Source organism: Triticum dicoccoides, chromosome 1A (assembly GCF_002162155.2).
Source record: "Triticum dicoccoides isolate Atlit2015 ecotype Zavitan chromosome 1A, WEW_v2.0, whole genome shotgun sequence".
Taxonomy (NCBI): Eukaryota; Viridiplantae; Streptophyta; class Magnoliopsida; order Poales; family Poaceae; genus Triticum; species Triticum dicoccoides.
The window spans coordinates 216,325,013-216,350,724 of record NC_041380.1 but is presented as its reverse complement, the minus strand read 5'-3'; positions in this window follow the sequence as shown (position 1 = coordinate 216,350,724).

Below are 25,712 nucleotides of genomic sequence, written 5' to 3'. Positions count from 1 at the left end.
GATTGGAATGATGATGAACATGTCCTACTATTGAGAGCTAAGTGTGTGTGAACATGATTTGTTAAAGGTAGCGATTTGAGGACATGTAGGAGTACATGGTGGGTTGTCTCATTAAAACTGTCCTTAGGAACTGAGTTCCATGTTTGTGATCCAAGGCAATTGCTACCTCGCATTGGAATGCTTAAGTGCCCCTTTAGACTTATTAATTGCCTCGATCTTTGTCCAGGAGTTGCAAATAGTTTCTGGTATTTGTAGATTGTGTTAGTAGTCTACCAAGTAGCACCCGATAGAGATGGGCATGGGATAGACTAGGCACCGTGGCCTGGTGTACCAAGTGGCACCCATTTGGTGGGCTTTGGAACCCTGCACTCATTTGGGGCTGTAGTGGAAACCCTAGCCAGACTTCCTTGCGGATGGAACCCGAATAGGCGATAAACCTGGACTAGAGACTGGTGTCGTTAGTCAGGTCGTGGATGACACCCTCGCTGGGCTTCCCCTTGAAAGTTGCCGAGTACATGTCGTGTAAACGGCGATAAGTGGTGAGAGCGTGTGTGAAGAAGTACACTCCTGCAGGGTAATATGATCTATTCAAATAGTCGCATCCTCGGATATGGACTACGTCGAAAGCTTACATTGTTCATAGATAACTTGAAGTGGATACTCTAAAATGCGCAAGATAAGTGTGAGTGCTATGCATGGCCTTCTCATATGGAGACGAGAGACAAGAATAAATCCATAGTGGTGTATTGATATGGTGAATATCTGGACTCGTGTGCGCCACCTCAAAGAAGTTACTGGCAATCGTAGTTTAGGATAGCCACCGAGTCAAAGCTAGCTTGCTGTAGTTAAACTCCACCACCCCTTTGTTGATACTGATGCATATGTAGCTAGTTTTGAAGTACGTCTTGCTAGGTACATTTGTACTCATGTTTGCTTAATTTATGTTTTTGCAGCAAGACTTCAGTCTCACTAGTAGTGTCACGTGGGCTTCGACGATTAGCTTGTGAATCCCAGATAGTGGTCTGGTTCCTTTGGAGGGTCTTGTTGGTAGATAGGATTTCTAGCCTTCTCTCTTTTTAGATGTCTGTACTCAGACATGTTTATGCTTCTTCTTGTCTTGTATGACTTTGTTTGAAGGGTCATGAGACTCGATGCTTGTAATAATGCTATGATGGCTCTTTTGGGTCTTTATCTATATGAGTTGTTGAGTTATGTTGCGATGCCATGTTCTACAACACATACTTGCATGTTATGCGTACATGTAACATGTATTTCTATGTAGGGGATCCGACACCTAGTTATTTATTCTTGGTAGCCTTACTTATGGGGAAATGTCTCCTAGTGCTTCCACAGAGCCATGGTAATTCGCTACTACTCCGGAACACTTAGGTTGGCCGGCATGTATCCTTCTTTGTTCCTGTGTCTGCCCTTTCGGGGAAATGTCACGTGATGTTCCTTTAAGTCCTTGTTGCTTGCTACGACTTGGGTTCATACATTGATGACCACATGTTCATTGATGGGTTACGTATGCATGTCCCTGTAAGTTTGTGCCACCTTGGGTTCACGACTAGTCATGTTGGCCCGGGTTCTCTGCCATATGGATGCTAGCGACACAATCATATACGTGAGGTGAAAGGTGTAAACGGTCCCGGCCTAGGCAAGGCTGCAGTCGTGGGAATACCATGTGTGAGGCCTCAAAGTTATATGACGTGTTACATTCTATATCGGTGTGACTTAGGATCGGGGTCCTGGCAGCTTTGGTATCATAGCCTGACTGCCTGTAGGATTACCAAGCCAAATTGGTTGAAGTCGTGTCAAGAAATGCTTTAGTTATATAAGGGAATTGATTGTGAAAGGGAACATCAGACTCTTTTTACTCCTTATCCTTGTGTCATCATGATTCCGAGTCACCCTCATCTTTTCTACGGGGTTAAGAAACTAGGCTTTCTCATCTATCTATTAGGATGACGAGTTACTATGCTGGAGACTTATAGGAAAGTTGTAGCCTTCCCGGATTTGTGCTTCCATAAGAATCTATTTGTTGTGTTGTTAGTTGTGTTGCAGGTTGCCTCATACTCATGCCGGTACAACCATTATGTTGTTCGAGTTATCCAAGGTTTCTAAAGAATCTAATGCATTTGCAAGTCTTTCCTTCATGTTTCCGATGTCCTTTTGGATCAGATTAATCACACTAATCGATGTGTTGAGGTACTCCATTGCCTCGACATATATGTTTAAGCTATTATTATGACACTAGGGTATCTTAGAGAACCACCTAGTAATCTAGCCATGTTTTGTGTTCGAAGTGTGATGATTCTAACCATAATTATCGAAAGCATCCCGTGATGCAATTTAGTTAGTAGGCATTCTATTTCCAGGTTCTTGAGCCCAAGATTCACTATACTCACTTCGTGTTGATAGTGTTGCTCGTACCTTTAGGTTATTAGTAACCTCTGCGCTAGTCCTTGAGGTACGTGGTATATCGTTCTTCCAATACCATGAACGAATATGGCAGAAGTTCTTTTGAACCAAAAGATCACAACCAGAGTGCTCTTCATGAGTGTCGGTGTCAAAACCGGTGGATCTCGGGTAGGGGGTCCCGAACTGTGCGTCTAAGGTTGATGGTAATAGGAGACAGGGACACAATGTTTTACCCAGGTCCGGGCCCTCTCTATGGAGGTAATACCCTACGTCATGCTTGATTGATCTTGATGAATATGAGTATTACAAGAGTTGATGTACCATGAGATCGTAATGGCTAAACCCTAAAGGCCCAGCTTGTATGGTTATGATAATGTATCTGTCGTCCAGACTAAGTCCTCCGGTTTATATAGACACCGGGAGGATCTAGGGTTACACAAGATCGGTTAAAAAGAAAGGAATCTACATATTTAGTCACCAAGCTTGCCTTCCACGCCAAGGAGAGTCCTATTCGGACACTGGTGCAGTCTTCGGTCTTCGTATCTTCACAGCCCATCAGTACGACCCATGGCTAACAGGTCGGACGCCCGAGGACCCCTTAATCCAGGATTCCCTTAGTAGCCCCCAAACCAGGCTTCAATGACGAGGTGTTCGGCGCGCAGATTGTCTTTGGCATTGCAAGGCGGGTTCCTCCTCCAACGTCTTCCAAGTAATGTGTTCGGCTTTCAATTCAATGCCCCACCCCTCGGTTTTATGTGCATCGATGACTTCAACTTCCAGGTGTTGGGAGAATGCGGACGGCCAGGGTATTTTTTGCAAATAACACCCCAGCCATGCAAGAAAGAGCATATATTTAAAAAGATTGGGTCTCAAATCCATTCGACACCACGCGGAAAAAATCCTCAGAGATTGCCAGGAAAGACCATTCCAACATGGCTAGCATTCCTAGCTCCTCTTCCCGTTCCGACCCAGAGAAAGGCGAGTGGGAGAGGTGCTCTGTGCCCCATAGTCAATTAGCGAAGTTGCAAACGCAGGGATTTCTCCCCCTGCGGATCTGATGCCTGTTCGAGCAGTGTTGGCTTCCTTCAACGGCAAAACCCAGGCGGAAGATTTCCCCAATCCATCTGCAGGGGAACGAGTGTGCTTCGTCCCCTATCTGCCGAGGGGCGTGGGATTTCCAATACACCCATTCCTCCGAGGGCTTCTGGAGTATTATGGCCTCCAGCTGTGGAATTTTACCCCAGCCTCCATCCTCCACATTGCGGGTTATGTCGCTTTATGCGAACTATTACTGGTGGTGAGTCCCATTTTGATCTATGGAGAAGGTTGTTTTATCTTGTCCCGCGCAACCACGAGGGATCGATATTTGAAGTGGGCGGGGCTGAAATATGGCGCATTGCTAACACCGGATACCTATTCGGCACATCAAACAAAGCCTCCGAAGAGTGGACCTCTGAATGGTTTTACATTGACGACGTCGCTCTTCCCGACCCAGTCTGGGTGGGCCTCCCCGAATTTTCAAGTGCTTCATTGAAGAAACGCCATAGCTGGCATCCTCGGAGCCTCGAGGAAGAGGATAGCGCAGAGATCAGTCTGCTGCTGGGTAAGGTTAAGATGCTCGCCTAGTCCGGATTGTCAATAGTCGAGGTAATGGTGGTCTCCATAATGCGGGGGGTCCAACCACTCCAATATAGAGGGCTACCCATGAGGCATTACAATGGGGAAGACGACGCCTCCCACTGCGGTCGGAAGGGCCCGAAGAATCCCGCTGCTCTGGCCAAAATATTGGACGAACTATATAAAGGGGAGCAGGATGAGTTCACCCGTCTCCAAAATCGAGACGGATTTTCCATGTACAATTCTCCTCGCTGGGTAAGCACTAACTCTACTATTCAACTCCTCTCCATGAATTATTTTTGAAGGGCGGTATCTTATTCATTCATGACAGGAATGGCAAAAGGCTATCGAGGGGATCCATGACCCTGCCCCTCAGCCGGAGAATCAGAATCGGGATCTTGACCCCGGATATGAGGAAGATCCGGACATATTCGTGGAGCTCAAAGATGGAGTTTTCTATCAGACGGGCTATGATGGCAAGGATGTACACATCATCGCCGATTACCCAGGTCTTCTCACTGCTTCTCATGTAAGTAATCAGGAGACACTTCGCCCGAGAGGATTTTCTCATTCTTCCTCACTCACTACACCATCCTGTTCTCATAAGGGGAGGCGTTTGGCACGTCGTGCTGCCCCGGGGGCATCTCCAGAGAGAGCGGCTCCCGCGTCGGGTAGGCCTTCGAAGAGGAAGGCAAACAGAGATACGATCAGGCCTTCCTTGAAGAGGTATGGGTTTGCAACTATGCTCTTTTTAGCAGTCGCGTCCAACTGTGACTCATATGTTCATTTTGTATCAGGGAAAAGGTTCGATGGGCTGTGTCCGGCGACCCGACCAGTCATATTCCTGATAACCAAGATTCTGTCTTAGCAGAAGTGACGGGGCCAGATATGGGAGTGGCGCCGGACTGTCCTTCTGCTGAGGGTTCGGAAAATATGTCCGTCACCAATTGGGAATTGGAGAGCACCATTAATCACCGGCGCCGGAGGGCCGTTTTACGAAATCCCTGCTTCTCAAAAGAGGCGTTCGGTGCCTTCAGCTCAGCTGATGCATAAATCCGAGCTGCTCGAGATGGGCTTAACAGAGCCACCGAGCAACATTTGAAAGATGTGCAAGTAAGTTTACCTTGTCCGAATTTGATAACCATGTGCCCGTAGCCCCCGAGACTTAAAGCAGTTGAGACAAATGTTTTAGGGATTGTTGTATAACCAGGCTCTTATGGAGAAGAACGACCTGCTAGACCAAGAGCTGGAGCAGTGCCGGACACAGCTAACTGTTGCTAGCGCCGAACTGGAAAAGTTCAAGAAGGCGTCCTCTGGTAATATTTCCCTCCATCGAGAAACAAAAAATTATACGCCAGTTGTATTGCAACTACTGCTTGTCTCGTAACATGTTCATCGAACCAACTGGGAGAGGAACTGAAGGCCGCTCAAACCAGTGAAAAAGAGGCGAAGAGACAACATGCGGTAGGCGAGCGCGTTCTGACCCGAGTCAGAGAGGAGAAAGACAAACTCCAGGATTCAAACACCAAACTGGGCGAAGAACTGAAAGATGTGCGAGCCCAGCTAGCCGACTCCGTGAAGGAGAACAAAAAGCTGCGAGGCGGCATATTCAGTATGTGGCCGAATTTATCTTATAACAGTTTGGGGGTAAACTTAGCTGATATAGCTATGATTGCAGGTATGTTGACAGGCCATCTCGAAGAGGAGGTGTCCGGATCATCAAGTGATATTCTGCAAAGGTTGTAGCAGTTACACGAGCAAGCTCGGTAGGCAATGCAGAGTGTAGTCAAGGCCTTATGGCCATCCGCCTCCCCTCCAGGGAGTATGGAGAAGATTGTGGAGTTGTTCAAGGGAGCGCGGCGGCGTATTTGACTATGGAAGATATTGGCCTGCTGAGAGGGTGCACGAGAGGCCTGGGCCATGGTAAAAACGCGGTACACCAAGCTGGATCCGAATGACATGGCCCGGGTCAGACTGTCAAATGGGGAAGAAATTCCCGTTAGTTTAGTATATGACCAAGTAGAGGTGGCCGCGAGATATTCCCAACAGGATTGTAAGTTAGACCGCATGTTGGACGGTATAGAGGAGGAAGTCTTTATGTCCTAAGTGACTATGTACTTTTCTTCTAGCTGGATTGTAAAAACAATTGCCATGGCCGACCTTTTCGCTTCAACCTCTGGACCCGAAGGTACGGAGTGTTTCGGAATACCCTAGCGGTAGAATATACCGGGGTATGCATGGGAACCAGGTGTAGCGGTCATAGTTGCTTAAATAGACAATGTGTATCTGGCTAGTTATGTTATATTACATTATGTAAGAAACAACTTCCAGAGAGAATAATTCCATTAAGGGTTCCTTTCCCAGGTGTGCATGCGTTTAATGTGCATGTCCGAACTGTGATTGAAAAAATCGTAGAGTAAGTAACTTCTAGGGTTTCACAATGGAGTGAATGTGGAAACGTCTTTAATTCACCGACCGAGTGTTCCCTTAAGAACACTAGCTTTCGGCTTCACCCAGTTTGAGGTACAAATCCGGATGACTCGGCAGTAACAATCGCAGAGGTGCTCCTATTGGATGTGGGGTTCCGGCAAACCCTTAAGTTTTGAACACTGGGGTGCACGCGAAGTCTTTCCCTCCTACCGATCTATGCTCTAGCTCGCTAAGATCTTGCGGACGAACTCGACAAACTCACAACACAGAAAGACACGGGGTTTATACTAGTTTGGGCCACCGTTGTGGTGTAATACCCTACTCCAGTGTGGTGGTGGATTGCCTCACGGGCTGATGATGAAAAGTACAAGGGAAGAACAGCCTCCTGAGGTTGAGGTGTCACTACAAGAAATATGTCAACTTGTGACCACCACTATTGGTCACTGAAAGGTCATGGTTTTTCATTTGCGACCTTTTTGTGACCAAAAACAGAAGGTCAAAAGCTGGCGGTCATAAACTGACTATAGCGACCTTTCTTCTGGAATGGTCGAAGACGTTTATGACCAAAATACGTCTACTGTGGCGTTTGGTCACTAGCAACCTCCCCAGGCCACGTAGGCATCCAGCGTGGCAAGCTGATGTGGGACAAGATTTAGCCCGGTCCAATTCGGTTTTCTACATGGGCCTAGCCCAACAATTCGGCCTTTTATTATTATTATCATTCCTACGAATTCTATTGGGCTACATGGGCCAAGCCCAATATTTCAGCCTTTTTATCTCTGGGCTTTGGCCTTTTACAGTCTATTGATTATATATTTTTGGAAAATATATTTTGGAGCTGGTCCACACATAAGAAAGTTACGAACTAGTCATATTATTTCATAAGTGGGTTGCACTGGTCAGGTTCCCATCTCACACACAAACAAATCACATTCATAATGAAATATTCCAAACAAGAGAACATGTGAAACTCGTCAAATGACACTATATTAGTGTACTACAATTTATGTAGACTATTACAACCTAGGTATACCAGCTATTAAAATATTATAGTCAAATAGAACAGACAACTCTTTGCTGAGTAGCACTTCACGGCTTCGCGCTTTTCTTCATGTCTTCGCACTTCCAACTTTCTTAGGCCTGAAGCTCCTGTAAAAGAGGAACCAAGTAAAGAAGTTACGCGCAGCTATATTTGCTACAAATCAGCTATCAACTCGATATTTATGTACACCATACAGAAATTGTTTCCAGTTAGAACAAGTTCACTTAATACTCAACTCCTTTATTTGTGTCCATTTAGTGCAAGTCCATTATCCATGCATATAAACTTTTGCTCCCAGCCAGCACCTACCCAACTAAGTACAAGTCAGGAGGCCACTACTATTAAACCAACTCAAGTGAGAGAGCCAGTAAACTAGGTGGGATATTTCCTTATCACTAAAATTAAAAATTTGAGCACACCAAAAATTGATTGTGTGTCATAAGATGATCCTGAGAGTGCAGAACCATGTTACCATCTCTAAAGCTCATTAGCCAGCAGTAAAAATTGTGTAACATATGTATAACCATTGCAAACAACCTTAGCAGAATAAGCAGAACAAAATTTCATGTAAAATATTGCTATAACCAGTAGATTATCCCCTAATAGAAGCTAATTAGGCTCCAATACACAAGTCATAGCAAGCACAGACTAAATAAGCCACGTCCATGAAACAGAGCATGGTATTACAGTAGCTCGGAGATGGAGCTAGAGGTAGGAGAAGGACTCACCGGAGAGGAGGTTGTAGTCGAAGCCGCACACAGGCGCCGCCACCACCGTCACCCTCTAGAGGAGACGCTGCCGCTTCATCGACGGACTCATCTGGTACAAGGAGATCATCAAAATGCATCACACTCATGATCATCAAAATGCAGCAGCAGGAGCAAATACAAGTTTAGCCCACCATGAACAGGGGCACTAGGCAATCCAGTAGCAATGTCATATATAGGTAATAATAACCGGACCTTAGATAATTAGTTTTTGTTCTTACTGACACACAAGTTGACAGAATGTACTCAATATATTCTAATAAAAAGGTTTGGGAGCAGAGGGAGAGGGAGGTGGAGATGGACGTGCTACCTGCTGCTGCGGTGGTGCCTCTTGGTGGTCGTGCTTGAGCTCTTCCTCCAGATGCTGCTCACTAACCTGCAGGACAAACAAGACCATGGGTAAAGGAACAAGACCATGTGTAACAGTACATCTTCACTTGGATATATCTAAGAAGTCCAGTTGGTTCTCACAAGCAAGTGTTCTCAGGTTTGCCTTAACATGAAAGGTTAACTTATACTTAACTGTGAGCAAACAGTACATAACAAAATCATGGATTTGATTTCAAGTAACCGAGACTAATTAATGTGTTACTGCCTGATACTGTCGATCAGAAAAGCATAAGTAGCAAACAATATCTTGCGTATCAGTGGAAACAAGGTGACAAACTAATGTTCGAGGGAGGTACTTTATATAATAAAAACTAATAAAAACAAACTAGGCACCTGCATAATCACACGGCGGTAGTTTTAGATAATAAAAACTACTGTTCCACCCAGTCTTAGCGCTCCATCAAAGAATCAACTAAAATTACTTTCAAGCAAACAGGTTGTACATTGATCAGGTTGTAAAGGACAAAAATTCAGGGGTGTACCTAGTGCAAGAAGGCATTTACTAGGTTTTGAAGCTAATAACAATTAGCATGCACGTATCACTTGTTGGAGTTGGTGTGTGGTCAAATTCAACTAGTGTAATGTATCGCCTATATATAATAGACCCTACTCTCCAATGCAATTTCACGGACCAAGAAACATAGGTGTTTATTTCTTCCTCTGCTAAACTATCTCCATATGGATACCAGCTAATGATACGCATATTGTATTAAGGCAACACTTTGGACGGCACATATTCTGCAAGCTGCTGCTAATTTGCAAATACAAACGAACGCCTAACAGTGCTCGCATAGAATTAGCAGAGCATGGTAGATTTATAGCCATCAGGGGAGGGGACACCTGAACCCACGTCGGCTGCTGCAGGGCTTGTGCTGCACACAAACACACACATACATGTATCAGAAGCAATTCAGTCAACACTCTTGGCAGGCAAGAGGCAAGTTGGCACTCACAGGGTTGAGATAATAGCAGGAGACGTGCGTACCTAAAGGGTCGAGCGATTGGTCCGAGCCCGGAGAGCAGAGGAGGCATGGCGACGGTGTGCTCGCGCGCCTTGGAAGCCCGGGAACGTGGTGGTACCGATGGTCAAGGAAGAAGAGGAGCAGAGCAGGCCCTTGATGGCCAGCTAGATACGTCCCTCCTTCTGCTCCTCGAGGATGGGTAACCTGCAGTAACAGATATGTTATACAACCCGGGATCAAATGTAGCACATACTATCGTTGTAACAGTCTTCTCTTGTGTCTTCGCTAAGACAGATACAGACTAACTACATGTCCAGGAGGACATTGAATATATACACTTTGAATAAATAGCATAACAAAGTGATGTAGTAACCACATTGAGCATCTAAAAAACAAGTGGCATGAACAAGAATCAATTGTTTACCTCACCACCAGGTGTCTGTCATAGCATACACATTCAGCTTATTCGGTGACAACGGACTAAAAGATGCATGATATACAATCCTAATTGCAGAAAATTCCTACTAGCACCAAAATACTCAGGCTGAAATCACTGAGTTGAACATACACCATATTGCATCTAATCACAGGACACTAGTCTGTAACAGACTAGCTGGTATTGACATACAAGAGTATGGCTAGGCGCAAAGAAGGGTAAAACTATCACTTTATTTGCTCCCCAAATGCAAGAAGCTAAGGCACTAAAAAGAGGGCAGAAGCTACAATCTTCCTGGTCTAAGCATCATCTGATCAAAGAAGGAAGTACAGGCAGAGGCGAAGCTGTACTACTCGCTTCCGGGCACTAGTTCCATCAGCTCTTAATACCACCGCATCTACTGGCCGGCCATGGAAGAAAAAAGTCGCAGCAATACATGGAGCTCAAGATCTAGGGGTCGTTGACACACACACGGACAGCCGAGTGGGTCGAGGAGGGTACCTTGGCATGGTTCCAGGTGTTGCCGACGGTGAGGGGCCCGTGGTCGGCGAGGATCTGGAGGAGGCGGCCGGAGATTGCCAAATTGGATGGAGAAGGAGCTCCATCTCCTTGGTGGCGACCCGTCCCATGGAGGTTCGCCCCTCCTACATCGTCGTCGTCCCATCCAAAACCATGTTGACCTACCGAAAGGGAACACAAGATGAGGTCAGGTGAGGAGGAGATAGTGCGCGAATAATGAGGGGAGGGGCTTACCGGTGCCAGATCCGGCCACCTCTGGTCTCGTCGTCGCCGGATTTGGCAGATCCCGACGAAGTTAGGGGTGGCGGCCGAACCCTAGCCACGGGTGAGGGTTTCGGGCGAGTACTAGAGGGCGCGGGTCGGGGCGTGGGCTCGATGGTGAGGGTCGTCGACAGCTAGGGTGCGCGGCGGAGGGGGTGGGCGACAGTGGGCGGCGGTGGGGGTGGGCGACGGTGGACGGCAGTGGATTCAGATCAGATCGGAGTGAGGGAGAGGAGAGAGGGGCATCAGTTCGAGGGAGAGAAGGGTGCGAGAGGAGGAGTGCGGGACGTGGGTGAGATGGGCGACATGTAGGCCGTTGGATCCAGGAGCATCCGACGGTGATTATCCACGATCCACGTGAGAGGCCTCTGGACCAATCAAAACGCATTATACATGAATGATATTTTGACCATTTAAATTGGTCGTAATCGACTAAAAGTAAGGTGCTAAATCATGTTAGCTATTTTATTATGACCTGAAAATTTGAAAAAAAAAACTTGGCATTGTGTCAGCAAATTTGAATTTAGTTTTCAGGAATAATCACAAATTGAAATAAGACAAATATTTTTATAAAGAGTTATGAGAAATGACTTCTTTTAATTCATTTTTTCATTTATCGTGTGTCCAAAATGAGTTATTTTGTGAAGGACCTATCATATATTTATTACAAATTTTTACCAAATTAATTTTCTAAAATACTAGAACAAATTTAATGCACAATTGACCAAATGGTTGGGTGTAAAAAGTTTTGATCTACCTCTCGTGAAAAAGACAAATTTTCGCCGATTCAGTTGGAAGCGGGTCAAATTTGAACTGTAGCTACCTCATAGTTTGCTCTTTATTTTTTCCAAAAATTATTTCTAGGTACATAAGTATCTATTTAATCAGAGAAACGCCAAAATAATTCCAAGATTCAACCACTAGCTAGGAACGGTCATTCCCGCCGTTTTGACAGCATTTTGAAACGGGCATAAAAAATTCAAAAAAAATCAAAAAATTGGGAAACCTTCGCATTGTGTCATTATATGTGGCCAAGTTCCTAGGAAAAATAACAAACTTGTAATACGGCAATTATCTTAAAGAAGTGTTCTCAGAAATGAGCTATCATCTCTGAAGATTCATGGCTTTCAAGCCAAATGATCAATCTTATGGCCACATTTGTGGCATAGTTTGTTCAAATGATCTCATATTGTGCACAAGGGTGCATATTGGAATGGCAAACAATGTTGCCTAAGGAAGTTTTCATTTTCTTTGGACGAAAAAACCATTTTTCATTTTCCGAGTGCCCAAAAGGAGGTTTTTTTGTGAAGGACGTCCCAAATAATTGTTGCAAAATTGGACCAAATCAATTTTATAAAATACTAGGACATATTTGATGCACAATTGACAAAATGGTTGGGTGCAAAAAAGTTTTGATCCACCTCTCGTGAAAAAGAAAAATTTCGGCCGATTTAGTTGGAAGCGGGTCAAATTTGAATTGTAGCTACCTCGTAGTTTGCTCTTTATTTTTCTCAAAAATCATTTTTAGGTACAAAAGTATCTATTTAATAAGAGAAACACCAAAAGATTTCCAAGATTCAACCACTAGCTAGGAACGGTCAAGCCCGCCGTTTTGACCGCATTTTGAAACGGGCATAAAAAATTCAAAAGAAAATATAAAAATTGGAAAACCTTCACATTGTGTCATCATATGTGACCAAGTTTCCAGGAAAAATAATAAACTTGTAATACGGAAATTATTTTAAAAAAGTGTTCTCAGAAACGAGCTATCATGCGTGAAGATTCATGGCTTTCAAGCCAAATGATCAAACTTATGGCCACATTCATGGTAGAGTTTGTTGAAATGATCTCATATTGTGCACAAGGGTGCATGTTGGAATTCCAAACAATGTTGCCTAAGGGAGTTTTCATTTTCTTTGCACGGAAAATTCATTTTCCATTTTTCGAGTGCCCGAAATGAGTTTTTTTTGTGAAGGACCTCCCATATATTTGTTACGAAATTGGACCAAATCAATTTTCTAAAATACTAGGCCATGTTTAATGCATAATTGACCAAATGGTTGGGTGTGAAAAGTTTTGATCCACCTCTGGTGAAAAAGATAAATTCTCGTCGATTCAGCTGGAAGCGGGTCAAATTTGAACTGTAGCTACCTCGTAGTTTGCTCTTCATTTTTTACAAAAATCATTTCTAGGTACATAAGTATCTATTTAATCAGAGAAACACCAAAAAATTCCAAGATTCAACCGCTAGCTAGGAACAGTCAAGCCCGCCGTTTTGACCACATTTTGAAACGGGCATAAAAAATTCAAAAAAATCAAAAAATTGGAAAACCTTCGCATTGTGTCATTATATATGACCAAGTTTCCGGGAAAAATAATAAACTTGTAATACGATAATTATTTTAAAAAAGTGTTCTCAGAAATGAGCTATCATGTGTGAAGATTCATGGCTTTCAAGCCAAATGATCAATCTTATGGCCACATGCACGGCATAGTTTGTTCAAATGATCTCATATTGTGCACAAGGGTGCATATTGGAATGGAAAACAATGTTGCCTAAGGAAGTTTTCATTTTCGTTGGACAAAAAAACCATTTTCCATTTTTCGAGTGCCCGAAAGGAGGTTTTTTGTGAAGGAACTACCAAAAAAATGTTGCAAAATTGGACCAAATCATTTTTATAAAATACTAGGCCATATTTAATGCACAATTGACAAAATGGTTTGGTGTTGAAAGTTTTGATCCACCTCTCATGAAAAAGACAAATTTCCGCCGATTCAGTTGGAAGCGGGTCAAATTTGAACTGCAGCTGCCTCATAGTTTTCTATTTATTTTTTCCAAAAATCATTTCTAGTTACATAAGGACCTATTTAATCATAAATACATGGTTTTGTGGTGATACGTTGAGGTTTGGGCGGTGGCCGAGGGCCCCAACTCTAGAGCGCGTAAACCCGCATGCCCATTGCATGGTCACCGCGTGACCGTAATGTTGCCATGTGTTCTGGGCGGCCTAGGCATGTCTAGTGGGTTGGGCACTCCCCAGGTTGGCGCTAGGAAGAAAATCACAACATAATATTCTCACGAGGAGACCGATCGATGCTCAAACATGAATTAGCAGCCAAGTGTTTGATTAGCGGTACGGGAAATGCACATGTCCAATGGGCGTGAGTTTTGGCTGAGGAAGATCATCTACTAAGGAGAATGTCTTCACAAATTTGTAGCTCAAACGGAGGATCCTAGGCGTTACTTGCTTTGCAAAGTACCACGCTGGACAAAAATATGAATGTTGAAGCTGGGCTCAAAATAATGAATGGATTGAGCTGAAATTTTGTGGAGGATGGTTATTTGGGCATACGAAAGCATTGTAGAAAATTGATACCATTTGGACATGCCAAAGTAGTACTTCCTTCACAATGCTCTTCTATGGACAAAAACTTGGGAAAACTAGTGAGAGAGATTGGATGAATTAAATGAGCTAAAAATTGGTGTAGGTAAGTTACTTAGGTATGGTCATGCGCTAGTAAATTTACAGATCATTTGGGTAAGCCTAGCTAGTACTTACTTCACAAAGCTTCTCTCGAGGTAGAAACTTTGGAAATTTCCTGAGAAAGATTTACTAGGAAAATTGAGCTGAATATTATCATGTGGCAATGATTTGGGTATGGAAGAGTGCCCGAATAGTCTGAGGGTAATAGGAGGGGTCTAAATAACACTTGCTTTGCAACGTGCCAATTTGGCCATAAAATATAAATTGAACCTGGGCTCACATAGATGATTTGAGTAAGATGCAATTTTGAGGAGGGTGATAATTTGGGGATATGAAGGAACTGTGTAAATTTCATGTCATTTCGAGATATAAAAAAGGTACTTCCTTCACAATGCTTCTAGGTGGACAAAAACTTTGGAAATTATATTTGCTAGGCAAATGGAGTTGAATTTTGTCATGCGGTAATGATTTGGATAGAAAAGAGTGCCCAAAAATTCCTAGGGCAATCAAGAATATATAAATAGCACTTCCTTCATAAAGTGTTGTTGTGAACAGAATAGGAAAATTAATATTGTTGAATTATATTTGAACTAGGCAAGGAAGGACTTTTACATATTTGATGAAGATATGACCCAAAGAATTTATGAGATTTTTTTGGGAATTTTGGGAATGACAGAAATATAGGTTGCTTCACAACCTAGGGCAAAAACTGCCACATGGACATGACACATAGGCAAAACTGATGAGGTGGCGCCTAGTCATAGCAACCCACCACAATTTACAAGGTTATGACCATCTATATTGGTCATGATCAGCTAGAAATAAGGCAGCGGACTAGTGTTGTCTGCTTTATGACCATTTCGTGTAAGGAAATTACGACCTTTCTGACCAAAATGGTCGCAATGGTTTAGGGTTTGGAGCCCCCCGAACAGCTTTTGACCAATTGGTCTAAAATGGTCATATATTTATGACCAATTCTTCCAGGGTCACTGACAGAAGGTCATAAGTTGACATATTTCTTGTAGTATGTTCTTGTGCATTCGGACTTGTGTGTATCTCTGGGTCTAATCCGATCTCTCTCTACTATGGTGGCTAGCTCTACTTATATAGGCCCTGGTCCTCTTCCCAAATATTGAGCGGGAAGGGAGCCAACAATAGCGGGCTAATTTGAAGGGGGACAGCTAGTACATGCTATCCTGACAAAAGGTAGTCTGCGCCAGTGAAAGGTTCTGGGGTGACGCCGTCTTGGGCTCCACAATGACCTCCATCTTGCCGTCCTTCTGGTCTTGGTCTTGTTGCACCGAAATGGCAACCTTTGCCTGATGCCTCGGTACTTCGTGGCTGCGCTTGCCTCCTTTGCACCAAAGGGGGAACAAGGACGTTGCCCGCTGGCGCCCACCTGGTGTCGATCGTCATGGCTCACGTGATGAGAGTCTCGTGAGGCTCGCCCCGCCTTGATATCTCCGCTCCTCGTGACCCTGCCTAGCTCGGCCGCTCGTGAGGAGGTCTTGCGTCGTCTGGCTCGCGAGGCTTGGCCCCTCGCGAGGGTCTTTGGTGCTTTGTTGGTGAAGATGGGCCGTACGGCCTGCTGCTTGGCCACGCTGTGGGTCGCAGGCAGGCAAGTCTAGGGACCCCCATTCCCAGAACACCGACAGTAGCCCCCGGGCCCAAGGTGCGCTCGGGATTGGCTTCGCAGCAAAGCCAAGGGTCAAGCTCGGAGTACGGCGGGCCCCCAAAAGCCTGCGGCCTCAGTCGATGCGTGGCGGTTGATTGGACATGGGCATCTCCGCTTCCCCACGCTGCCTCGGCAGCTGCACGACTTGACAAGTCCCTGCGACATGCAAGGGAAACCATCATTACCTGCGATCGCGGTAGGTGCCAGTTGGCCTTCTTCTGCTATAAATGGAGAGGGGGGCGGAGCCCCCATCGCCCATCTCTTCCTCGCTTGTTTGCTTCTTCCTCCTTGCTCTACTTCTTGCTCCAATGGCGCCTATCAGAAGGTTCTCTACCGAAGAGAAAGGGAAAGCCCCCCGAGATGTCCCGGAGCCACTCCCACCAAAGAAGAGGTCGATCCATCGCAGTGACAAAGCGGCGATGCAAGTGGTGACGAGGCCTTGGTGCGAGCGTCCTCCTCCGGGGTATCCGCTACCCCTGTACGCACAAGCCGGGGGCTCGGGAGGACGAAGTGACGAGCAGCGCCGCCCGTGCCGCATCCGGGGTCACCGCACCATGGCGACGCATGCCGTCCACGCTGCGGACTCCTCGCGCGAGTTGGTGCTATGGGCGCCGATGCCTCCAAGCTCCTGGATCCGCTTCCCGCGGTTCTTCTCCAAGGTGATGCCGCCAAGGGGGCCTCTCGAGCTCTGGCTACAGCACGCCGACTGCAGTGCTCCGATGACCGGAGCGGAGATCGAAGCTGTCCCCACCGGCAAGATCTTCATGACTCACGGCTGGGGCGAGGTCGCACGGGTCTGTCGTGCGAGGGGCACCCTCGCGATCCACTTTGAGTACGACGACGCCTCCACACTCTTCTTCAAGGTCTTCGACGCCGAGGGCCGCCGCCTGGAGTGCTGCTCCGGAGAGGAGCGCAAGGCTGATGCATGCTCCGCTCGCGACAACTCCAGCTGCAACAGCCCTTGGGAGTCCAGCAGCTCTCTTGAGCTCTACGAGACTCCGGAGACGAGCGACGACAGCTATGTGCCCCCGAGCTCTCGCCGCGCTCGGAGCAAGGCTGCGGCATCCGTCCACCGCAGCCGCTGATCTGGATGGGGTTGGCGCCAGCCTCCTGTGGCCCACTGTTGATGATGGCGTCCGCCACAGGAGGGTGTAGATAGTATTCCCCATAGTATCAGCTTTTGTTTCCCGCGAAGAATCATGAATGACCCCGTGGGGGTATGTAAGGATCTGCAATGCCTTTGTACTTATCTTCCTTGTTATGAAGGTTTGATGAACGCGTGTCCCGTTAAGGCTCGGTCCCCCCTTTCTTTCCTCGCGATAGCTTGTTGCTCTACGCTAACGGGTCCCGGTCCCAAGGCAGGTATAGCCATCGCTGGTATGCCAGGTTGCAATGCCGTGGTCAAGGCTAGGAGGTGCGCGGCCCGAGGTCCAGTAAGAGCCCCTGAGGCACGATGCTGAGGAGGTCCCCCTTAGTGCCCAAGCGTCCATGGTAAGGAAAGAAAGGAAGATGACTTGGCCGTAACGGTGTTGTGGCATGGTGTGAACGACTACTAGACCCAAATATTTAGCCGATCCGAGGGCGAGACTTATCTTGCTGACTTCGCGGTGATTCCTGATGTTGCGCTAGGGCTGCGCGCCAACTTACGTGACATAGCTAGGCCAGCCCGTACGAGTTTTCCTTCTCCCGAGATCTTCTTAGTGCTCTACGTCCTCAGGTCCCGGCCCTCGAGCATGGTCAGCCACCACTGGTATGCCAGGTCGCGATGCCGTGGTCAAGGCCAGGGGGTGAGGGCTGGAGAGCCAGTAAGAGCTCCTGAGTCGTGATGCTCGGGAGCCCCCCTTTTAACGCGCAAGTGAATCACACGAGAGAAAAGGAGACTCGCGGTGCCGCCTTCTATCCTTCCCGCGGTGTCCCTGTGGACAGGCACAAGAAGAAACATGGTTTGCCGTTACTGCCGCCTGCCTGCCACTGGTTGGTCCGGATGAAGTGAAGGCACTGAGGGCCTGGTGAGGTGACGTGCACGGCACATGCCGCGAGCCAGAGCTCGACCACTCAGATTTGGTTAAGCTAAACCACCCCTAAACCGTGCCGCGGTATGTCAAGCCCGTGATCAAGTTGGTTTATCCCCATAAACCACCCCTTCTCCAAGAATCTGTGTCGACTACCCTGAACTAGTTGGTTAAGCTAAACAAAAACTTCAAGAGTTGGAAGATAAAAGCTTTGTCTGACTTAGTTCATCACTAAGGGATATCTTTTTTGTGTGTGTGTGTTGAACAAAGATGATATCATCATCGAGTGACCTTCGCGTTTAGTTGTTGGACCTATTGTCTTATCCAATCTTTGATTTGAGTATGGGCTATCATCAAATCAAATCAGAATCAACGATGTTCATAATTTTGTCTTACTCATGGTTATTTCCTTGAGCATACACCATTATATCTTTTGGTCTGACCAATGCTATCACCGTGTTCTCCTAATTGTGGAATTCCAGCTACATGGAAGCCTGGAGGAATTGTTGTTGAGCCCATCGGCAACATTTTATCTTCTCCATGATTCTTGATGAACAATAAGCTAGTGTTGGAAGCATTCATAAACATTATCTTCGTGCTAGACCATGAGGTATATGTTTGATGTAATAAGTTACTTCCTATAATACGCGTGCATTTGGTGCAAGTTGCCGCCATGAATTCAAGAAAGTTAGTTTTGCTTCCTATGGAATCAACCCAAGTCAGTCATGCATGTGCAAAGTATTCCATGGTTTGATAGGCTAGCTACCTCTACTCCATGTGTAATTCCTAGCACCTCAAGCCACTGATTGATTTGTTCAAGGAGAAGAGGTTCCTTCTCAAGAGCTAATCATGAATTAAGTAAGGACTTTGCTATCCTCGATGATGGTTCGCAACCAGAACTCGGTAGTGTTTGTTGTTGGACCTCTGTGTGGTCATGCTTGTCTTGCACAACATGTTCATGTGTCTCTTACAATCCAGCTAATGTTTTGGTCCTTTTGGAGCTTTCCATCATAGTTCATTTCCTGAGAATCTCGCAATGACATCTCATCTATTTGTGTTGTAAACTTTCCTTTTCAGACACGCTGAGTCTGAAGCATCTTGTGACCAACCAGATCTGAATCTTAGGCTGATATGATGGTTGTAACATTTCCAAGATCTATGATTTAGGTTCCACCAAGGTTGATGTTTTTGCTGACATGCCTCGCCGGAAGATCTATTATTGGTGTATCTTGATTGAGCAATTTGGCTATCTTCTCCATGAGGATTTCATGTGACTTATTATAGAAGTTGCTCCTTATGGATTCTTTGTGCTCCCGAAGTCTAACCTTTACTTGATGGCCATGTTGATGCTTTTAAGCATGATCGTGGTACCTAGAATGTCAAGAAGAACATTAGAAGCGGAGAGCTAAATGTCTCTCGGTCAATCATCTAGATTTGGTTTCCTTGGCCTTGCTAATGCAAAATCTGAGAAAGTGTTGTCTTCCTTTGCATCTATATCGCCCTTCACTATTCATCATGGTAGTATGATGTGTTGCCAGGATCCTTGGCACGGATGTCGGTAAAACCCTAATGAATATGGAGATGCTCAAGATCTTGAGAGCACGCTCAACCACTGAGTTATATCCTTAGTATTAATTGGAATGTGCCTTCTATTTGCCGAGTTGTTCTATAACCATAGTTTCCTTTCCACACTGAGTTGCCATCCTTCAAAATTCCTTCAAATGATCGTTTGCGAATTGCCTTAGCCTGGTATGAAGAGTTTCAATGATCTATGCATCAAAAGTAATTCTTTTTGCCACTTAAGGTAATAATTGTACAAGTCACCTCCTCTAAGGTGCCCCATTATGGAATCATGGCAATTTATCTTCTCGCTACTTTGACAGATACTCACCATTTATTTGAGTGTGGAATTGTTGCCTGCCAAATTGAACCTCCGTCATATGTTATCTTCCATCCCTCCGATGTGTGTTTTCTGTCTCAACTCAAGAGCTGTTCTTACATCTCGCTCCATGAGTTGATCTTGAGTTGCTCGATCATCGAGAAGATTGATTCCTATAGAGTTTCTTTCTATCATCATCGTGTTGGATGAAGTTCTCAAAGCAAAGGCATCAAGATGAATATGATGTGATGATTCAATGTCCTTGAGAAATGCGGCTTGTATCATGAACATTGTGTTAGTCTTGTGCCTCTCTTGCTTTTACCCTACGTCATGAATCTCGGGACGAGATTCTTGTATAGTGGGGGTGAGTTGTCACAGCCCTAGAATTGCTTGTAACTAGTTGCGTTAAAGAAGCCATGCATCATGTTAAAATTCAAATGAATTTGAATTGGGATGTTCAAACCCTAGCACTAAATGAATTCAACCAGATTCAATTTAAAATATTTTTCAATTGACCCAAAATGGCCTTCAGAAAAGTTCATCATTTTTGGCATGCGTGAAAACCTCTGCCAAAAATGATGCACACATTTCTAGGACATTTTTTGATTTTTGAATTAACTATCAATGTATTTGAATTGGAGCTATTAATTCCTATAAAATATTTGGTAGCTCCAAATATTCTGAAAGTTGGTGAGGGCTGCTAGTTTAAATCTGATAGAACCCATAAGGTGATTAGGTATTTTTAAACTAAACCAAACATAATTGCAAAATAGAAAACAGAAATCAAATCGAAAAAAGAAAGAAATGTACCTGGTGGCCTGCTACTATAGTCGACCCAATTCCAGTGCAGCCGGCCCAACCCAACGCTGGCCACCAACTTCAACCTCCTGCCACTAGGCAGGGGGGCATGTGCTCCACACGCACACGCACGCGCCACGGCCACCTCCTCTCTCCATGCCTTCCTGGACCTCCCTTGCGACGCCACACACTTTGCTGGTCCCTCTCTCACTCTCCCCGAGCTTGCCCCCCTCCTCAGCTCCCTCCTCACAACGCATCCGAGCGCGGTCGTTGCTACCGCTCGCCACCACCATGGCCACCGTTCACTCCTTGCCTCGTGACCGTGCCCAAATGTTCTGCCTCGCCGTCCTCTTCGTCCATGATGAGCCATGAAAGCTGGGATACCATCTGCATTGTTTTCATTCTCCTCAACCGTCAAAGATCGCCGGCCACTCCGACAACCCCGGTGCCTACCCAAGTCCACTGACTCTCTTGTCGCGTTCTCTGTGAGCCCCTGAGCCTTCCCCCTAACCCGTGACGTTTTGCTTGCCATAGCCGTCGCTTCCATCAGAGCCGAAGCTCGCCGCCGCATGCCTTGTTGTCGGTGTCCTGGGAATAGGGGTACCCAGACTTGCCTGCCTATGGCCCACGGCATGGCTCCATTGACGGCCTGGTACGGACCCTCGCGAGGTGGAAGACACCAAGACCTCCCTGGGGGCGGCCTCGCTAGGCAGGACGGAGGTCATCACGGAGTCCACCACAACGTCACCACCACAGCATTTTACAGGCGAAGACTACTTTTGTCAGGATAGCTCGTACTAGTTTTCCCCCTTCAAATTTGGCCGTTGTGGGATCACTTCCTGCCTTACATTTGGGAAGAGGACCAAGGCCACTATAAATAGGACTTAGCCAGCACCATAGAAAGGGGGATCGTTCAAATCATCCTCTCACCACTAGCTCATCGAGCTCAAGAACACCTCACCTCCTAAGGCTATTCCACCACTCTACTAGATCATCCTTAGCCCCTCGAGGCAATCCACCACAAAGCAGGAGTAGGGTATTACACTTCAAGGTGGCCCGAACCAGGATAAATGGTTGCGTCTCTTATCCCTAGGGTTCATTGAGCTAGGCCGTGGAATCATCGAGCAGGCGGACTGGGAGGGGAGAGTTCTTCGCGCGCACCCAGTGTTCGAACCTCTCAAGGGTCTGCGGAGCCCTGAATCCGACATTTGGCACGCCAGGTAGGGGTGCGTCGAAGCCTCTCTTCCATCAGTCAACCCTCCGCCGCTCCACCGCCTCCATGGCTGATGCTCGTCGAGCCCGTGCCGAGCGTCGGACAGCTCTTGTTGTTCGTGTGGCCCAGACGGCGCCCATCGGCGGGCCTCCCTGTCGTTCTCCATCACCAGCTGCCAACGCCACCACCAACCCGGCAGGGCATGAGCAACAAGCTTCGTCACAGCACCCCTCCTTGCGGAGAGATGGACGCACCGCCACCCCGTCGCTGACTCCGGCTGGCTCGTCGTCTCATTCTCATCCTGGGCCGGCGGATGCGCAGGCTGCGCTGCTCATGGCATGTGAAATTGATACGTCTCCAACGTATCTATAATTTTTTATTGTTCCACGCTATTATATTATCTGTTTTGGATGTTTAATGGGCTTCAATATGCTTTTTATATTATTTTTTGGGACTAACCTATTAACCGGAGGCCCAGTGCTAGTTTTTGTTTCTTAACTATTTTAGAGTTTCGCAGAAAAGGAATATCCAACGGAATCCAAACGGAATGAAACCTTCGTGATGATCTTTCTTGGACCGAAAGAAAACCAGAAGACTCGGAGTTGAAGCCTGGAATGCCATGAGGTAGGAGGGCGCGCCCAGGGGGGTAGGCGCGACCCCCACCCTCGTGGGCCCCTCGTAGGTCCACTAACGTACTTCTTCTGCCTATATATACTCTTATACCCTAGATTGATCATAGAGAGCCAGGAAACCACTTTTCCACCGCCGCAACCTTCTGTACTCGTGAGATCCCATCTTGGGGCCTTTTCCAGCGATCCATCGGAGGGGGAATCGATCATGGAGGGCTTCTACATCAACACCATAGCCTCTCCGATGAAGCGTGAGTAGTTTACCACATAACTTCGGGTCCATAGTTATTATCTAGATGGCTTCTTCTCTCTCTTTGATTCTCAATACAAAGTTATCCTCGATGTTCTGGGAGATCTATTCGATGTAATACTCTTTTGCGGTGTGTTTGCCAAGATCCGATGAATTGTGGGTTTATGAACAAGATTATCTATGAATATTATTTGGTTCTTCTCTGAATTCTTATATGCATGATTTGATATCTTTGCAAGTCTCTTCGAATTATCTGTTTAGTTTGGCCTACTAGATTGATCTTTCTTCCAATGGGAGAAGTGCTTAGGTTTGGGTTCAATCTTGCCGTGTCCTTTCCCAGTGACAGTAGGCACAGCAAGGCACGTATTGTATAGTTGCCATCGAGGATAAAAAGATGGGGTTTATATCATATTGCTTGAGTTTATCCCTCTACACCATGCCATCTTGCTTAAAGCGTTAATCTGTTCTTATGAACTTAATACTCTAGATGCATGCTGGATAGCGGTCGATGTGTGGAGTAATAGTAGTAGATGTAGAATCGTTTCGATCTACTTGACACGGACATGATGACTATATTCATGATCATTGCCTAGATATTCTATCAATTGCTCGGCAGTAATTGTCAGCGTTCTAGGAATGGGGGTCCCCAGACTTGCCTGCCTACGGCCCATGGCGTGGCTCCTCTAGCGGCCTGGTACGGCCCATCTTCACCAACAAACACTCAAGACCCTCGCGAGGGGCCAAGCCTCGTGAGGTGGACGACACAATACCTCTTCAGTGCAACCTCACTAGGCTGGCTCGTGAGGAGCGGAGAGATCAAGGTGAGGGGCACCTCGTGAGGTTCCCGTGACGTGAGCCATGACGACCAAGGCCAGGCGGGTGCCAGGCGGGTGCCAGCAGGCGCAGAGCACCAGTTGCCTCTTTGGTGCTAAAGGAGCAAGCGCAGGTGAGGAGTCCCGAGGCATCAGGCAAAGGTTTCCATATCGGTGCAACGAGACCAAGACCAGCGGGACGGCAGGATGGAGGTCATCATGGAGCCCACGACGGTGTCACCACCAGAGCCTTTGGCAAGCAACCATCACCTTTTGTCAGGATAGCTTGTACTAGCAGCCCCCCTTCAAATTGGCCGTTGTGGGACCCCTTCCCGCCTAACATTTGGGAAGAGGACCAGGGCCTCTATAAATAGGACAAGCCATCACCATGGGCGATGATCTTGGATCGGATCCATTCCACCCTCATACGCACTAGCTCACCGAGCTTAGGAACACCTCTCCTCGGGAGGCTGTTCTCCCCTTGTACTTGTTCATCCTCAGCCTACAAGGCAATCCACCACACCACACTGGAGTAGGGTATTAAACCACATCGGTGGCGAACCAGTATAAACTGTTGTGTCTCTTGTCCTTCGAGTTCGGCGAGCTAGGTTTTGAGATCATTGCGAGAGCATGAGCTGGGGCGAAAGATCTTTGTGCGCACCCAGTGTTCGAACCTTAAGGGTTCTACCGGAACCCGAAACCCGACATTTGGATCGCCAGGTAGGGGTGCGCTGAAGCTTTCCCTTCGTCCATCCATGTTCCATAGCTCCATCACATCCATGTCAGACACTAGCCGAGCTCGCGCCGAGCGCCGCGCCGCCCTCACCGTTCGCGTCGCCCAGATGGCGCCCGTTGGCAGACCTCCCCGCCGGTCTCTATCACCTGTTCCCAACGCCGCTATAGGCCCGACAACAAACGAGCAGCAAGCGCTGTCGCTGTACCCCTCTGTGCGGCAGGATGGCCGCACCGCCACCCCGTCACTGACTCCGTCCGGCTCATTGTACCACGCTCGTCGCACGCCCATGGATGCGCAGGCCGCGTTGCTCATGGAACGCGAGCTCCTGCATTACCGCCCGGTCGATGACCTCTACGAGGACTGGCTGGACCGCATCGCCGACCTCGTCAGCCCCGCTGGGGGCTCTCCTGCACCATCCCTCTCGCTGCCTCGCCCTCCTCCAGCCGCGGGAGATGTAGCCCACGGAGTGCCTCCGCCGCCTCCGCCTCAATACGACGCCCTCACGCCAAGATGTGCGGCTCACGGACCTCACCCGCATCCCCCGCATCAAGACGGTGTGCTCGCCCCAAGACGCATGGTCCCACGGCGTGATCCGCCGCACCGTGTGCCCTCGCACGAAGAAGGAAGCTGCCAAGAAGTTCCCCGACCGCAAGAAAACGCTCCTGCACTCCTTGCACCACCACGTCAAGACCGCGCGCCGCCTGTGGTGGCAGTGCATGGGTACCAAGACTAGGCTCCACCACCACGACGAGCTCCGGTGACCATAGTAGGCAACCGAGCCTTTACCCCCGAGCTGTGCACCGTCATCTGCCAGGCAAGTTCAAGTCGAACCTGCCTCCACGCTACGACGGCACCCCTGACCCTGCGGAGTTCTTGGAACTCTATGAGCTGAGCATCGAGGCAACCAACGGAGACAAGAAGGTCATGGTGAACTAGTTTCCCATGGCTTTCAAGGATGGTGCTCGGTCGTGGCTCCTGAACCTGCCCGCAGGGTCGATCTCCTCCTGGGGCGAGATGTGCGAGCGTTTCATTGCCAACTTCCACGACACTCGCGACCGCCCACCGCCCGCGGGTGACCTGCGCTGCATCAGGTAGCAACCGGGAGAGACCCTGCAGAAGTACATCTAGTGCTTCAACATTGTTCGCCGCAAGATCCCCAAGGTGACGGACAAGGCCATCATCTCTGCATTTTCTGATGGCGTCGGTGACGTCAAGATGAGGGAGGAGCTCGCCATCCATGAGGAGCTATGCACGGCTCTCGAGATGTTCAACATGGCGACCAAGTGCGCAAGAGATGAGGAAGGGCGCCTCTCCCTCCTCAAGCTCCCTGCTGCTGACCTAGAAGAGAAGAAAGCCCAGGCCAAGGACGTGAAGCGCA